The sequence below is a fragment of the Sorghum bicolor genome, chromosome 5 (genome assembly GCF_000003195.3).
Source record: "Sorghum bicolor cultivar BTx623 chromosome 5, Sorghum_bicolor_NCBIv3, whole genome shotgun sequence".
NCBI lineage: Eukaryota > Viridiplantae > Streptophyta > Magnoliopsida > Poales > Poaceae > Sorghum > Sorghum bicolor.
The window spans coordinates 45,622,606-45,634,910 of record NC_012874.2 but is presented as its reverse complement, the minus strand read 5'-3'; positions in this window follow the sequence as shown (position 1 = coordinate 45,634,910).

The window sequence follows — 12,305 nt, the reverse complement described above, 5'->3', positions numbered from 1 at the left end:
AATGCTTAGCCATGCTTAGCTCGGTAGAAGCCGGGTGATTTCCTGTCACCTGCGAGAGTTAGGTGGATGATGATCACGGTTGGCTATATTTGCTATCATGGAATTAACCATGAGCTAATAATGAACTTGAGACCGGGCGGGATGACGATAGTGCAGCAACAAGGCATGGAGGTCTTGGGTGTGAATCTATCCCCGTTTGTGTCGTTTAAGGACCGAATCGCTGTACGTCCCCGTGTCATGTTGAACGCATGCCTATCACTTAGTTGGCCGGATAAGTCGTTCCGACCGCGAAGCCTACGAGTGCATCTCCAGCCGGATACCCTATTCGGTTCAAGTGCGCACCCCGGTTGGTAGCAAGGATGTGCGGGGAGTCAATGGCGTAAGACCGAGGTGTCAGGTTAGAGTCCTGACCCTAGCAGATTGGCGGTCCCTGGGGGTGCGGCGCCGTACGGACCCACGAATTGGTCCGGAGTTGTGCTAAAGGTGATCCGAGCTGCCGTCATGAAGTATGCTTGGGTGAGTGTTAGGAATACCCCTCCAGCTGGATAGGAATCGATTCGAATCGCCGTCTCTCCCGGATAGTGAGAACTTGACTTGGGCAGCGGCAATGTAGGATTCACTAAATAAACTTAATGGTTATGATGAGAATGTTGATAGCTATGTGATAATCCGGATATGGTTATTATTGTGATGCTTAAATACTCAAGTGCATGCTTAGCACAGGTGCTAATCTAGTGGATAGTTGCTAAGTAATGAACTTGCTGCTAAAATGATTATAAATGGGTTACTTACTACAAAAGCATTTACGCAAAAAGGTGAGTCAAACCAGTCCACAAGATCAGCCTTGCATACTCCTTGGTGTCACTTTATTTCTGGTTTATGACGGGTAAGTCTAGCTGAGTACATTCTCGTACTCAGGTTTTTATTTACCCCTGTTGCAGATGATGTCGTTTACCACGGCTACTGTGCTAATTGTCATCACCCGGCTGCGGATGATGAATAGATCATGGGCGTGATCACTTCTCTACCTTCAGTTGTGCTTTTGTTGGGACTTGACCATGGAACTGGCATGTATTATAAACTGAGTTGGTGTTGTTCCAAAACTACTTTGTTTCCGCTACTGGTATGGTTTGTAATAACCTTGCTTAAACTCTGATGTGATGTAAAACTATGTTCTGTGATGAATGTATGTAATCTGTGATGGTGATGCTTGATCATGTACGATCTTGGTTGTATGTTGGTTGAATCGAGGTCTTTTGAGATTTCGTCGGACTACTGGATTTATATGGGTTCAAGTCCATTGGCTTGACTGCCTCCGTGGACGCTAATTCACTTAAATTCTTATAAATTGGACAGTTCTGTTACAGCTGGTATCAGAGCAAGATTAAGCATATAACCATCATAGATGTATTTGAAAACAAAGGAATTTGGTTTTCTCAAACTAATTTGGCAAATTAGACTATACATAGGGCTGTTTTAAAACATTTTTATAACTTATATCATGCCAGTGGTCATATCATTTATGCCCATATAAGGACTCTTAGGTGGCTTAATATTACTAACATGGGGGTTTTTCCTTTCGTCGTTCATATGGCGTGCAATTATATGGATACCGCTTACTTAAGTGGTAATGAATGGATCATATACCTCTACGCCATGGTAAGCATTGTTTGTTTTCTTTTGTCATCCATACGGCGTGAAATTGTATGGATGCCACTTGCTTGAGTGGTAATGTATAGATCTATATGCCTCTACGCTACAGTAAGTGAGAGCTGTGAGAGCATGACCGTCCAACCGTCGGTCTAGGGGAGTGTTAGCTGTGGTTACTGGAATATTTACATGTTTCACACATGTATATATGAAGGTACTTAATTGTGGGTAGTAGGTGCAGCCATGTATACATATTTGATGTATATGTGGGTGTATTCAAAATAGGTAGTGTGCTGCGATATATATTTGGGAATATATATCGGAGTATCTAGCTTGATTGTTGGTGTTTGGATTTACATTTCTGCACATATACTATTGTGGGGTTGGGCTGAAATGAATTTTTTCTGCAGGTACACTAACAACGAAACGTGTAGACCGTGTAGTTGCGTATAAAGAGTGCACGTATGTATGCCACCGACTATACCGTTAGAACTTTCTTCTAGGAGTGGAAAGGACGTATGGAACGTGCATGCATCATGAATCATTTATACATTCCTTATGCACTACTTGGGTATTAAATTCTGAAAATATATCTATTTATCTCTCCTTGTAATTAATCTCCCTTCCTCAAATGTGGTCTTTCTACAGATGGCAGCCTCGCACGCAAGTGAGACTTTTCTGGACATGTTTGGCACTCCTACTTTGTTGTGGAGGGTGCTAAGTTCAGTTGGATATGAGGAACCACCTAAGTACACTTGGACTGAGTCTGAGCATGCAGGAGCCTTACCTTGGGTAGATGTCCAAATTACAGTGCCCCCTTGTCCAAATAACCCACAGTGGCTAGGTTGGATAGTTGAATGTGATGGCCAAACTCCTTGGGAGGGTGCCCAAGTAGCAGCCTAAGAGGTTTTGCTAGAGATATGGCAAGATTATGGTGATGAGCTAGTGAATGGCCCAGCTGGATCCATCCCTAGAGTGAGTGTGACTGACACCTTTGTGTCTCAGGTAGGAAATGAGCCTTTAGAGATGAGAGAAACCCTGCTAGGATATAGCTCTAGCCCTGCCATGAGTGCCATGCTAGCGGTACTTAAGCTGTACTATGTACGCCAGGATACCTACATAGACGCCATGCTAGCGCTCCAACAAGCTCAAGTTGGGCAACGCAAACTGTGCAAGCGCGTGCGTAAGCATCGCAAGGCTTTTATGGATGCACAAGCTGAAATACAAAACTATCACACCGCTTTGCAAGCCCGCCGCAACCAAGTTGAGAACGCAGTTAGAGAGCGCAATGAGGCACAAGCCCGCATGATGCGAATGACTAGAGAGAGAGATGAGGCTACGCGCTTGGCTGAAAATAGAGAAACTGCTAGAGTTAGAGCCTTGTTCCATGCTAAAATGAGAGAGGAAGAGCTGATTACTAGGATTGCTGAGCTGCAGTTAGATGTCCATCGCCTAAATAATATTATAAATCCTATTCCACATCCAGCTCCTTTTAATCATGAAGAAGCTCCTAGTGAGGAAGACCAGGATGATGGCATCATTTCTAACGGAGAATCTGAGGATGATATGTAGCCTAGCAATAATTCCATGATCATGTATCAGTTTCCGTCTGTTGTATAATGGACATGTAATCTGAATTCTAGTTGAGACTCTATGTATTTGGCCATGGTGCCCCTCCTGTAAAACTTAAGTTGTGGCAATGACTCTATGTAACCCTATGCACTTATTTGTGATGCTCCATGTTTATGTCGAGCATCAAATAATTCCCTGCAATGTCTTTAATCCTTGAGAATTGTGGCTGTGAATGATCGCGAGAATAACCAAGTGTTATGATGATATTCTCTTGTTGTACATGGATTATTGTGCCTTAAATTATGTGAATTTACTTCATTAAATTCCGTATGGCAGCAATTGAGGTTCATGGCAATTATATTTGTTGTCCTAAACGGTCACTTGGTATGCCTTGTGCAGATGGCTCGCAATACTCGCTCTGGTCACAACGAGGTGCCGCCACCACCACCACCTCCCCCGCCTACACCTACTGAGCTATTGGCAGCTCTTGTTGAGGGCCAACGCATGCTCAATGAGGCTATGCAAACTATGACGCAGCACAACCGGGGTGGTCGTCATGTCCGTCAAGGTGGAGAGGCCAATCAGTACAGTAGTTTCAAGGATTTCTAGGACACCAAGCCGCCGCTTTTCAAGGAGGCTGTTGAACCTTTAGAAGCTGATGAATGGCTCAACACCCTTGAGCAGAAATTCAGCTTGCTAAGAGTGACTGAAGAGCTAAAGGCGGAATATGCAGCCCACCAGTTGGAGGGCAAAGCCGGTGTCTGGTGGAGTCATTATCGGACCAGCTTGCCTGCCAATGCTGTTGTAACCTGGGATCAGTTAAAAAATGCTTTTAGAAACACCTATATTCCCCAAGGCTTAATGACTATCAAGCACAATGAGTTCATGCACCTGACACAGGGAACTAAAAGCTTGACTGAATATCTCCATGCTTTTAACAATTTGCCTCGCTATGCTCCTGAGATGGTTGACACTGAAGCCAAAAAGCTTGCTAGCTTCAAGAGGGGATTGGGTCCCAAGGTGTCCAAGAACATGGCCGGTAACAAGAGTACCACCTTCAATGAGTTCGTGAGTGATGCGTTGACTCAAGAGAACTCCAATGCCGTATATGCCGCGTCCAAGAACCGCAAGAGGGCCTATGAGGCAGGTGCTTCACAGTCCAAGGCTCCAGTAGTAAGCAAACCAGCTTATCGCCCACCCAATGCAGTGACAAGGTACAGGCCACCGCAGAAAAAGCCTATTATGTGAAGACAGGAGTGCGCAAGTCATTCACAGTTGCTCTCCCAAGAGGTGCTACGGGTCAAGGAGGTCCCAAGACTCCTCCTGATAACCGTCCCTGCTTCAATTACAAGCAAGTAGGTCACTGGGCAAGAGATTGCCCTTATCCTAAGAGAAATTCTGCAGCTGGAGGCAATAACCGTCTTGGTCATGTGCACTACACTACTGTTGAAGAAATCCCTAAAGGTGAAGCGATCACCGCTAGTATGTTTCTTGTCAATCAACATCCTGCAGTTGTCTTGTTTGAATCTGGAGCGTCGCATTCATTTATGAGTCAAGCATTTGCATCTAAGCATGGGCAGCATGTAGTTGATCTTGACAGTGGCAAGTTTTGCATTAGTGCTGCTGGGAACCAAATTTCCACGAACCAGTTAGTGAAGGATGTGAATATTGCCATTGAGGGTCGTAACTTTTCAGTAAATCTTGTAATTTTGCCGGGTTTGGGCATAGATGTTATTTTAGGGATGAATTGGATGAAAAATAATGGGGTACTAATCGACACCTCCACGAGGGTGGTTATGTTGCGAGAGCCTGATAGCAAAGAAGCCTTCTTAGTCCAGCTTCCCAAGAGCGATGACATTCGTCACACTGCTAATGCTGTCAGACCACTCACTGTGGCAGAGATTCCGGTATTGTGTGAGTTTCCGGATGTCTTTCTAGAGGATCTGCCTGGGTTGCCGCCGGACAGAGGCATTGAGTTTAAAATTGATCTAATTCCGGGTACCGCACCTATATCTAGAAGGCCATATCGAATGCCACCCAATGAATTGGCCGAATTGAAAAAGCAATTGCAAGAACTTCTGGAGAAAGGTCTTATTCGGCCTAGTTCTTCTCCATGGGGTTGTCCGGCTCTGTTTGTCAAGAAGAAGGACAAGTCTCTACATATGTGTGTAGACTATCGTCCGCTGAATGCCGTGACTGTTAAAAACAAGTATCCATTGCCCCGCATTGATATCCTGTTTGATCAATTAGCCAAGGCCAAAGTATTCTCCAAGATTGATTTGAGATCTGGGTATCATCAAATCAAGATCCGACCCGAAGACATTCCTAAAACAGTTTTCTCTACCAGGTATGGGTTGTATGAGTATTTAGTCATGTCCTTTGGTCTGACTAATGCCCCAGCTCATTTTATGTACCTGATGAATTCGGTGTTCATGCCTGAACTGGATAAGTTTGTGGTGGTGTTCATCGATGATATATTGGTGTACTCTGAAAATGCACAAGAACATGAGGAGCACCTTCGGATTGTACTCACTAGATTGCGAGAACATCAGCTCTACGCCAAGTTCAGCAAGTGTGAGTTTTGGCTGAAGAAAGTGCCTTTCCTAGGCCATATTTTATCCGAAGAGGGTATTTCTATTGATCTGTCAAAGGTGCAGGAGGTTCTAGACTGGAAGGCCCCGACTTCGGTGCACGAGGTTCGGAGTTTTCTCAGTCTAGCTGGATATTATCGGCGCTTTATTCCAGACTTTTCCAAAATAGCTAAGCTTTGACCAAGCTACTGCAAAAAGATGTGAAGTTTGTGTGGTCCCAGGAGTGTGAAGTCACTTTCACCACTTTACGCCATTTGCTGACCACCGCTCCTGTTCTGGCACAGCCTGACATTGAAAAGCCATTTGATGTCTTTTGTGACGCATCTGGCACTGGCCTAGGTTGTGTACTTATGCAAGAAGGCCGAGTTATTGCCTATGCTTCTCGGCAATTGAGGAGGCATGAAGCCAACTACCCTACACATGATCTGGAGTTAGCAGCAGTTGTACATGCATTGAAACTCTGGAGACATTATCTGTTGGGTAATCTTTGTCACATTTACACTGACCATAAGAGCCTCAAATATATATTCACTCAGCCCGAGTTGAACATGAGACAAAGAAGGTGGTTGGAATTGATAAAAGACTACAATCTAGAAGTGCACTATCATCCAGGCAAGGCCAATGTTGTAGCCGATGCTCTTAGTCGGAAACAACATGTTAACCCTCTTCTAGAGGAGGGCTTCAATTTATTACATCCTGTGGTCTTGCACAACATCATAGTCAGCTGCTCGTTAGAAAGTCAACTCATAGAGCTCCGAAAGTCTGATCCTGGTATTTTTTCACATCAAAAGAAAAATGCAAGAGCAAGACACCAAGCATTTCTGGGTAGATGAGAAGGGTGTACTGTGGTTTGATGATCGACTAGTTGTACCTAAAGACCATGACCTACGCAACAAAATTCTAGAAGAAGCTCATTCTTCCAAATTGTCCATACATCCGGGGAGTAGCAAAATGTACCATGACTTGAGACCTCGTTTCTGGTGGACCAAAATGAAGAAGGAGATAGCAGCTTATGTTGCTAGGTGTGATACTTGCTGCAGGGTAAAGGCAGTTCACCTCAACCCTGCAGGTTTATTGCAACCTTTGTCGATTCCAGGTTGGAAGTGGGAAGAAATCAGCATGGATTTCATTGTTGGACTTCCCCTTACTCAAAAAGGGCACAATTCCATATGGGTGGTTGTTGACCGTTTCACCAAGTCAGCTCATTTTATTCCTATACACTCTACATACCGACCATCCGACTATGCTGAGTTGTACTTCTCTCACATAGTTAAATTGCACGCAGTGCCTCGCACTATTATTTCTGACAGAGGTCCTCAGTTCACTGCTCGCTTTTGGGAGCATCTGCATTCACTCCTTGGTACAAAGTTGGTTCGCAGTTCAGCCTATCATCCTCAAACCTCCGGTCAGAGTGAGCGTGTGAATCAAATTTTAGAGGATATGTTGAGGGCATGTGTGATATCTTCCAAGGGTGCACGGGAGAAGTGGCTACCGTTAGCTGAATTCTCTTACAATAATAGTTACCAAGAAAGCATCCAAATGGCTCCTTTTGAAGCTTTGTATGGTCGCAAATGTAGAACTCCTCTAAACTGGGTTGAGCCAGGCGAAAGGAGGTACTACAGAATTGACTTTGTCAAAGAAGCGGAAAAGCAAGTTCTCATTATCCAACAACACATGAAAACCGCCCAGGCTAGACAGAAAAGCTATGCTGACCGAAGAAGAAAACCAATCGAGTTCGAAGTAAGTGACTTTGTGTACCTAAAGATGTCGCCCATGAAAGGAGTAAATCGCTTTGGCGTTAAAAGAAAACTTGCCCCTAGGTATGTAGGTCCCTACCAAATCATTGAGAAGAGTGGCAAGGTGGCTTACAAAGTACAACTACCTCCCGAAATGAGAACTATTTTCCCCGTGTTCCACGTGTTTCAACTTAAGAAGTGTCTTCGTTTGCCCGAAGAGAGAGTTGAAACAAGAGATATCAAGTTGCAGTCCGACCTATCCTATGAAGAGAAGCCTGTGCAAGTTCTTGATGTCAAGGAACGTGTTACTCGTGGGAGAGTGATCAAAATTTTTAGAGTCTTGTGGAATCGTCAAAATGAGAGAGATGCCACTTGGGAAAGGGAAGACTACTTACAAGTAACTTATCCCTCATTCTACGAAAAATGGTACGTCTTTCAAATCATGTTTAGAACATCATTTGGAACAAAGTTCATGTTGGAAGTTTTGTCCAAAAATGCCCCTAAGTCATGGTTAACCCTAGAATGACCTTTGGACCCCCTAAACCTTCTTTCAAAGATGCTTTATGAAAGTAATGTTAGAGACCTTGCATGTCTGTGACACCTGAAACTAAGTTGTAGAGAATTTCATAAGCTACAAAAGATATGTTGATGACTTGTTATGAAAAAGCATGGAACACCTCCAAAATTCACTCACAAGCCAAAAATCAGGGCTGATTTCACACTTAGCCAAATTTGGCTAAGTCTTGAATGACGCAGTTTCGACATAGGGTGATTGGGAGCTTTGTGGTTTGAATCCTAGGCCGAATTAGACTTGAATCCTGTAAGCAAACTTATAGATCTCATATAGCTCTAACCAAAGGAACAAGTTTGAGCCAAATCCATCGAGTGAGGCGTGAGTAAAACGTTGGCAAAGATCGAGCTTCAGTCACTGGCCATGGCGACTGAATCGCCTGATTCAGTTCGGACAGAAACCGTCCGCCGCCGCGTGTCCGTCCACGTGTCGGCCGTACGTCGACGGCGACCCCTCCTGTCAGCTCCCATGGCGTCCTCAAGTCGCCACGCACCGAGTGGACGCCTCAGACGCGCCTTCCACTCGCTCAGCGCCTCCCATTTCGCTCCGCCGTCGTCTCGGTGAGCTCCGCCGCGCTTCGGCGAGCTCTTCCGGCCGCTCCACCGCGTCTCCGGCCAAGCCAGCCAGCCCAGAGCTCTGCCTTGACGTCCTCTACCATGACGTCCACTCCATTCCTGTAGCCGAGCACCGGTGAGGTCGCATTGCCAACTCCGCCGCGAGCTCCACCTCGACGGAGTTCACAGAGATTACCGGCAATGTGGCCAGACCTCTCTGGTTCACCTCTGGTCGTGATTCTTCTTCCTATAGCTTCGCCTTGACCCACTCTTGCTCGTCCGCAACATCTACCGCGTCGCCATTACCTGGATCCGCCGGCGTAACGCCGCGCAGCGCCGCCGCTCCGCCATTCCCGACTGCGAGCACCCTAGGATCCAGTAGAGCGCGGGTAAAGTAGGTCAATAGAGTCGCCTTGGTGAGAGGAACACGTAGATGCCCTTGGATCCGGCGACGAGCATCTCCCATGTCCCTGTCTCTCTAACGCGCGGGTCCTGGGTGTCAGCCTCTCTGTCTCACTCCCCCTGGTTCACTGTTTTACAGAGCCTGTGCTGTTTTTGTAAAATCCATATCTGGAGTTTTAGAGATCCAAATGACATGGTTCCAATTTTTCTAGATTCCAGCATAAGTCTAGTTTTTAATAAAAATATGAAACATACCATGTTTTTGCAGAAATAAATAGATATAAATTAATCTTGGATTTTTAGTGGGTAATTATATCTTGAAATCTATTGATCTGCTGACCCTGCAAATTTAGGGTGTTGTTACTAAGGTTGTGAATAGGCTCTGATAAATTTATCATGATTTTTGGAAGGCTGGTTGTAGAGTTAAAAATGATTCTTGCTTAAATAGGAGTTTCTTGTGGTATTTTTAATAATTAAGTTATAACTCTTTTTTTGGTGAAACTTGCTGAGTGTTGTACACATATGTAGAGAAGGCTAGGAAAAATCTGAAATCTGTTGTTTGACACTTTTTGATAGGGTTTTACATTTATGCCTTGCATGCCTTTACTAGCTTGAAGTTTTTGTATCTCCCAATCTGTATGTGCAAATGTTCTGAAAATTTTACAGTGATCTTATGCTAGCATAAGTAGCTTGCTGTAATTTTCTTAGAATTTTTGGAACACTTGGGATGCAGGTTCATTAAATCACGTTAAAAATTAAATAAATAGAAAAAGGTGATGATAGAGATGAGTTTAGACCTTGCCATGATGTTTTCTGATGTTCCGTAGATGTGTTCTATCTACTGGTGTAATTGGATTGTTCCTTTGATACATTCTCAATATGTGCAAAATATTATTTTTGCTATTTATGCCTTTCCTAGAGCATTTCTGTGTAGCTGATAGCAATTGCTTAAGAACTAATTGAAGATGATAGTTTCTGGGAAACTTGTCTACAACAAACTTGTAGCTAACTTGCGTATCTACTTCGTGTCTAAGTTTCATGACATTTGGTTGAGTAGTTTAAAAGTTATGAATATTACAAGTAGCTGCTGCAAAGTGCTTGCTCTCTGGATTTTCCAAAACAGCCAGCCAACTTTGTATGTTTTAGCATATTTCCGTTGGGAATAATTCTGGGATGTCTAAAAGCGAATTGTAGACAATTTGCTAAGCTTTCCAGAAAGTGCTTACTTGCTTAGTTTGGTTAAATGATGCTTAAGTTATGGTTGAAACTTGTGACAGGTTGGTTTGTCTACTAAACCAGTGACTGAGTGGGAGTAGCTAGGATTTGTTTAACTTGTCTAGTTAGTCTCTCTACCAGAGAAGAAGTATGCATTTACTTGTTATTCCATGATTCACTTACTCTTGAAAGTTTATGTTCATGTTTTACCTTGTTTTATGTCCCTTTGGCTCTTCATCATGACATCATGCATCATATGTGCATTCTCTATATTCATCTCTTTGTCATACATACATAGGTGTACCCAAGGGCGTGACAGTGTTGGAGTTCGAGCTGCCGAAGTTGGAAGGACAGCAAGGGGAGCTACCTCAAGGAGCTGAGGAGGAGGACTTACCGGAGTGCCCTGATCACCGTCCCTCTACTTACGTTGAAGGCAAGCCCCGGAGCATTATAAGCCTCCTACTATTTTATTATCATGTTCAGCTATCAAACGACTATGGTTATATATTGTTGCATTAAGTGGTAGGCATTGATATGACACCCTTGCTGCATGATGACTACCTTGTCCACCTCATACCTCACCAATGTAGGTCCAGGATCGAAGTAATGCTTAGCCATGCTTAGCTCGGTAGAAGCCGGGTGATTTCCTGTCACCTGCGAGAGTTAGGTGGATGATGATCACGGTTGGCTATATTTGCTTTCGTGGAATTAACCATGAGCTAATAATGAACTTGAGACTGGGCGGGATGACGATAGTGCAGCAACAAGGCATGGAGGTCTTGGGTGTGAATCTATCCCCGTCTGTGTCGTTTAAGGACCGAATCATTGTACGTCCCCGTGTCATGTTGAACGCATGCCAATCACTTAGTTGGCCGGATAAGTCGTTCAGACCGCGAAGCCTACGAGTGCATCTTCAGCCGGATACCGCGTTCGGTTCAAGTGCGCACCCCGGTTGGTAGCAAGGATGTGTGGGGAGTCAATGGTGTAAGACCGAGGTGTCAGGTTAGGGTCCTGACCCTGGCAGATTGGCGGTCCCTGGGGCTGCGGCGCCGTACGGACCCGCGAATTGGTCCGGAGTTGTGCTAAAGGTGATCCGAGCTGCCATCATGAAGTATGCTTGGGTGAGTGTTAGGAATACCCCTCGAGTTGGATAGGAATCGATTCGAATCGTCGTCTCTCCCGGATAGTGAGAACTTGACTTGGGCAGCGGCAACGTAGGATTCACTAAATAAACTTAATGGTTATGATGAGAATGTTGATAGCTATGTGATAATCCGGATATGGTTATTATTGTGATGCTTAAATACTCAAGTGTATGCTTAGCACAGGTGCTAATCTCGTGGATAGTTGCTAAGTAATGAACTTGCTGCTAAAATGATTATAAATGGGTTACTTACTACAAAAGCATTTACGCAAAAAGGTGAGTCAAACCAGTCCACAAGATCAGCCTTGCATACTCCTTGGTGTCACTTTATTTCTGGTTTATGACGGGTAAGTCTATCTGAGTACATTCTCGTACTCAGGGTTTTATTTACCCCTGTTGCAGATGATGTCGTTTACCATGGCTACTGTGCTAATTGTCATCACCCGGCTGCGGATGATGAATAGATCATGGGCGTGATCACTTCTCTACCTTCAGTTGTGCTTTTGTTGTGACTTGACCATGGAACTGGCATGTATTATAAACTGAGTTGGTGTTGTTCCAAAACTACTTTGTTTCCGCTACTGCTATGGTTTGTAATAACCTTGCTTAAACTCTGATGTGATGTAAAACTATGTTCTGTGATGAATGTATGTAATCTGTGATGGTGATGCTTGATCATGTACGATCTTGGTTGTATGTTGGTTGAATCGAGGTCTTTTGAGATTTCGTCGGACTACCGGATTTATATGGGTTCAAGTCCATTGGCTTAACTGCCTCCGTGGTCGCTAATTCACTTGAATTATTATAAATTGGATGGTTCTGTTATACATTGGGAGAGTCCAAATTGATTTTTAAGCATATGGTATGTTC